General features: G+C 46.7%; 1 long non-coding RNA gene across 1 annotated transcript; it reads left to right on the forward strand.

Annotated features, from left to right (window-relative positions):
- The first annotated feature begins 1,832 nt into the window (after window positions 1-1,832).
- On the forward strand, window positions 1,833-5,168 carry LOC112617125. Its single transcript, XR_003117853.1, has 3 exons — window positions 1,833-1,974; window positions 2,819-2,871; window positions 4,768-5,168. It is a non-coding gene; the product is annotated as an uncharacterized LOC112617125 (long non-coding RNA).
- Window positions 5,169-6,096: the final 928 nt, after the last annotated feature.

Raw genomic sequence — 6,096 nt, forward strand, 5'->3', positions numbered from 1 at the left:
GATCATTACTATTCCCATTTTACAGATAAGGAACTTAGAGAGAGAGATGGAAGCCAAAAGACCCAGCTGATATATGATGGAAACCATGCTGCCCCCAGTGCACCACAGGAGAGGCAGAGCTGTCCTTTGCTGCTGGTGAATCAGTCCCTCCAATGCCCCTCTTCGTCTTCCCCCTGTGTCAGGCTATTGGATCATTGCAGCACCCCCTGGGGCCCCAAAGCCCTAGCCTCACCACCACAGCGAGGATTTCAAATGCCAGCTCTGACTGAGGCTAAGGTTGCTGGCATGAAATCAAGTCTGCCATTAGCACAATGTCCAGGGAACATTTGGGCAGCTCTCTGTCCTCTCAGCCCAGGTACATGGGGGTTATGTTAATTAAATAAATCTAATCATGGAAATGAACTGACCTAGGTGATGGGCACAGCACTCAGCTCCAAGTTACTGGTGATTGTCAGAAAATCCAATTAAGATAGAGCTGAGCCTACTGTGCTTCATACAGATAATTGAGGGCAAGGGTAGGGGCTAAGGGGGAGCTAAGAGAGGAAATCATGTCTTAATATCCATTAAATCAATCTCCCTCTTAAGCAGTGCCAGATAGAGTCCAGGAAGAAACTAGAAGAGAATTTAATGGAAACTAGGTACAAGCCTGCTTTAACATTTTCTTGAGATTCTGGCTGGGGGGCATGTGGCAGGCACAGGAAACAAGGACAGGCAAGCCTATGTGTCATTTAGGGAGCCATGGACTAGGACTGTGGAGGCCCAAGGTCAAGTCTGTTCTGGTCTCCATCACCAATCAAACACTTGATATTTGACACTGTCCTATCTGAGCCTTAATAAAATGCAGCACTAGACCTGGAGCAAAACCACCTGGTGGCTTTGAAGACCGTCAGCAGGAGAGGGGGAGAAAATGAAAATACAGGAATTTGAGACAGATCTACCAACCTCATCACAGTGAACTTGTGTTTGTTCATTATGATACAGCACATAGAAAACGCAGGGTTGCTCAGGAGGGGGAAAGGATTTGTTTCTTTCCTTCGTCCATTTGAAATTTATTGAGCAACTATATGTTCCAGGCTACAGAAACAAATACTGCATGGTCCTTGACCCAGAGAGAATCTCTTATAGGCCATGGGAGGCTGAGAGGTGTCTGTTTTTCTTCCCAGTATATCCCCAACATTTAACAACAGGTTAATACTTAAATATAGTAGATGCTCAATAAATATGTGTTGATTAAATAAATAAACCAATTTTATTCAAGACAAGTACGTACATTTTCAACAAAGCATTTTAAAGCTATAAGGAAGAGAAAAGTGTCCTGGGAACTCAAATGTGGGGCCCTCACCCTATTAGGGAAGCAGAAGGAGCGAGAATCCCGTCCAAAGATTCCCAAAGGGCGCTGGACTGCGTGCTGCGGGTAGAGGGGTGGGTAGAAGTCTTCGGATAAAAAATGGGGAAAACAGTCGCTGGCCAGTGACACTCCGGGAGCATGGCCCATGGAAGAATCCAAGGCTGAGGGATCTGAGGTAGCCCTACAGGGAGATACTCTGCCAAAATCCAGCCACGAGAAGGAGGGAGGAGGCGGGGAACCAGTAAATAAGATTTGGTTTAGGCCGGAAGAACGGGCTGCGCCAACAACGAGAAAATAAAGTGGTGAGCAGGGGAGGGTGCAGCGCGGGCTAGAAGGGCGAGGAACTTGAGAATCACGGGCGCGGGAGACTGGCAGGGACGCAAGCCCGGAACTGGCAGAGGGGTGGGCGGGCGCATGCGCGCGCGCAGCTGAAACTCCGGCTGATGAAACTGACAAAGGCGAGAGCGCGCGCGGTCCCACTGCTGCGGTGTTTGCACCGCCGGTAGGTGCTGCCCTGCCAGGGGGCGGGATCGTGGAGCGCCTCGCAGAACTGCACGCAAGCAAAAACAAAGCCATCTCTCCGAAGCAGAAATGGAACAGACGTGGCCGGGGAAAGCCAAATATTTGTGAGATAATGTGAACAAAGGGGAAAAGTCAATCCAGGGAAGTTTGAGTTTCTGGTTGGAGCCTTCAACGGCTCTGAAAGGTGGGTACTTTAAGAGAACGTCCTTTGCCCCCGTTCTCCCTCTCTCCCCGAAGAAAAATAAATCCTTGGCAAAATGAGACTTGACGGCAAGAAAAGAGGGTCTCCAGACTGTCCTAGCTGGCGCAGGCGGGGGCGGGGCCGAGGTTTCGCTTGGTGACACTGCAGCCTCGGCTCAACACTGTCACCCAGAAAGACCCGCCAATGCCTTTATGCAGGAACGTGGCTCTTAGCAGAGTCTGAACAGGCGCAGGGCCAAGGAAATCTTTGTTTTTGTTTTTTTCTCTAGCCCTTCCTGCCAATACACCAGGGATATAACTCCTTGGTGTTTCTGCCTTACAATTGCTCCTTATACCCCACCCTGATCCTCAGCACTGCAGCTCCCACCGCCACCACCTGCTGTGAGTCACCCCCCCCCCTTTTTAAAGCCAAACAGCAAGGTCATATTGCAGTTATCCATAAATGCAAAGCCAAGAAGCCAGCAATACCTGTTTGAGAAGATGGCATTTTAATTAGCACACTCCAGCTGCCATAAACCCGGGCTCCTGCCCCACCTCTCCACCCACCCCCCTCCGGCCCCCCCACCCCCAGCCCCCGCCGTGCCCTCTCTCAACCTCCCTGCTCACCCCCATCTATGTAAAAAAGCCATAAAGGCTCTCTCCAATCGCCTTCTCGGAGGGAGTTTTTGCAACCCCCACAACACAGGTTGATTGGAAAGGTCTCTCTCCTGGATAACAACAATTCAATGTGCCTTGACATTTTAATAGCCTGCCGTCCTGGTGAACACAATCGAGCAAGGCAGTGAAGCAAAAATCATTAGGTAAGCAAGATAATCTAAGCGGAATCTGCCGCCTGCAGGCTCACATCTGGGGGCAGGTTGCACAGCTGGGCCGTCCACAAAGCTGGGCTCCTCCTGTCCTGCAGCGCCTTTGTATAAGAGTACCAATATATACACTTGTTTAGCTAGAGACACACACTTGTGCACAGGTTTTTGGTAGATAAATACAGTCAAGCAAGTGTACAGACCACTGACGCCCCAACATGAAATAGCGTGAGAGTGCACAAATTTACCACGAATCAAAATATCCACTGTCCCACCAAAGCGCCACCAAGATAAACGTACTGCTCTAAGCACAGGTTTGCTATATCAAAGAGAACAAGGCAAATATTTGTTAGGATTCCTAATGCCAACCATGTAAAGACTTTCCATGTGCGCGCGCGCGCGCACACACACACACACACGCATTCATTTATGTAAATATTTTGAATATAATGCCATGGCTAGATATATAATTTAAGCATAATATATAACATAAAATATTTATACTTATGTTTGCAGGGAACTGCTATTAAAGCTTCACATCTAATAACTAATTTAATCCTCAAAACGTAGGTACTGTTATTATCCCCACTTTACAGATGAGATAACTGAGGCACAAAAGTTTGAAGCAGCTGCCCAAAGTCATCTTCTAATAAGTGGTGGAGCCAGGATTTGAATCCAAGCAGTCTGGCTCTAGAGTCCAGTCTGTTACCCATTAAGTTATGCTGTTTCATAAAAAGTAAATCACACAAGTAGATATAAAATGTGTTGCAAGTCTTCACAAGGTCAGTGCATTCCATTATGAATGTATATGTTTATGTACATGCATAACACACACATGTTCGTGTGAACAGTCAAAAGGTGCGAGGAAGTATGTCTGACTTCTTTTTAACATAAACACCTGCCTGCACTTGTATATTCATGTATTGAGCATCTTGTGAGTCCCTAGGCCATGGGCTAGGGTACTGAGGATACAATAATTAATTAGACACAATGGCCACCCTCAAGAACTCATCACCTATGGAGGAGTCAAACAAGCGAATAGATGCTTAACCTTGAGGGTGAGAGGTTAGAGGCTGACACAGAGCTGCAGAGACTAGGAGGGCGCCTTCCCCCATCCATCCCCACCCTCCTGACATATCTTGCACCAGAATCTTCCAGGGAAGCCACACACTTATTCCCATGAGGTTGTCATCACTCAGAATACATTGAGGGTTCCATCTGGGAATTGCCCTCTAAACCATTTTATAAGCTGCCCAAGAAAATGATTGTTGTTATTTAATAATTACATATAATAGGCACACTCACAGCCCTTTCTTAGGAAGGAGGCAGGAGTGACATCACAAAACCCAGGGACCAACAGATGACAGAAAATTCTCCTGTTGGAGTCCAACTCTCCCCAGCTGGTCCACGCCCCTCCCTCTCCTTCTGCACACAAGTCCCCCAGCATAGATCCCGTTCCCTGGATGCTGACTTGGCAAGCTATTCACTTTATGAATATGACCCTCAGAGGGGAGAGCCCCTCTCAGCAGCCCCCGAACTATGTTATCACCATTATTAAGGAGCTTAAAGAGGAGCTGGGAGGACGAGACACCGCTGGAATTGCAGCCTGATTGTGATTGATGTGTTCCTATTAGCGCCTCAGTGTTATCTCTCTGGATAGCAAGAACAGCCAGTGGCTTGTAACACAACAGATTACCTGAGTTCTCAGCCTTAGAAGGATGTTTAAATAAAATATAGTCCCTCTTAGCAAGAGGCTCATTTTCTCCACGAGGCTCCCAGACTATTTCATGTCAGCTCTGATTCGCTGCGACTCTCCTCAGTAAACATGTCTTATCATTAATAATTCTTTACAAGCACAATCTCCAAGAGTCCTCTCTCTCTCTCTTTCTCTAGGTGGCTGGACTCAGACACATCACGCTCCAGTTTGGGTTCCAAGGTGCTTCTCTCTGGATTTTCACCTGCCTTGACAAAAATGATTGATTACGCTGGGCCAACTGGGTGTCCGGCAATACCCAACAAATGACTTTGGCCCCTAACAGCAGGCCTTGGCCAGATAGAAATCAATATTTCACCATTAAAATCTATCAAAGAAGAGTTAAGGCACCATCTGTCCCTGCCGCCTCTCTATGGTGTGTGAACATTAAATCCGACACTTGTACTACATGGGTAATCAATATATAGTGGTTCACAGATCATTTGTGGTCCCCTTTTAGCAGTGATGGATGTCTGGAATCGTTGTGATTCATTTTGTCAGACCATTAAACAAGATTCTGTCCAGTTCCTTCCTGATTTCATTTAGAGGATCATTCTTCACAGTTCATAAGAGGGAAACGGTTTTACCAATCTGCTTCTATTTCAATAAGTCACTTTATAGAGATTTTGTGTCCTCCAGACTGTAAAAATTCTGGAGAGAGAGTACAAACAGACCTCTAAAACTATTCACTGCATGACATATGCATAAAGTGTGAAGAGAGGAATGTAAATATGTTTACCTCTTTATCTGCAAATGTTGGTTTTAACCCCCTCCTAGCTGGAGAGCTGGCCATGGTACTCCAGGCATTGGCCTGCTATAGCAGGAGGCAGCTTAAGTTTGGTGACTGGGGACTAATTTACAGGGATGACGAAAATCCCCTGACCCCTTACGAGCATGGTGGAAAGCAATGGGAATGGCTCTTCCAGGGGCCACATTTTAGAGACTTTCATTTCTATAGTCAAGATGTCCTTGCCCCTCATGCGAATAGTTGGCAAATGCCTCTGCACTCTCGGACAGCATGCTGACCCAGGAGAAGCAAGACTGACCTTGCCCTTGAGGGCAGGAGTGTGGATGACCAGGAAGGTCTTGCATGACAATATGGCTACCATCTGTGAAGCACCAAAAACCTGTGTCAGGCCCCATACTTGCACGATTCTTGCCCTCAACAATCCTGAGAGATAGGTACTATTATCTCCACTTTCCAATAAGGAAACTGAGATTCCAAAAAGTTAAATAACCTGCCTAAGATTATTCTAGTCAGGGAATGTAAGAGTCAGGACCCAAACTTGGGCCTGTCTGATGCCAGCCTCCACATGAACTGTAGTCAGATCTCAGCTGGTGGCCATTAATCTGCAGAGGATTTTGTTTCAACCCAAGTGAATTTCCTTTAATGCTCCTGGATGTCTTACTTGTATCAACCAAATATGGTGTTACTAGGAAATAACATTTTTTTCTATCCTTATTTTAAG

Source organism: Theropithecus gelada, unplaced genomic scaffold (genome assembly GCF_003255815.1).
Source record: "Theropithecus gelada isolate Dixy unplaced genomic scaffold, Tgel_1.0 HiC_scaffold_15883, whole genome shotgun sequence".
NCBI classification, from domain to species: domain Eukaryota; kingdom Metazoa; phylum Chordata; class Mammalia; order Primates; family Cercopithecidae; genus Theropithecus; species Theropithecus gelada.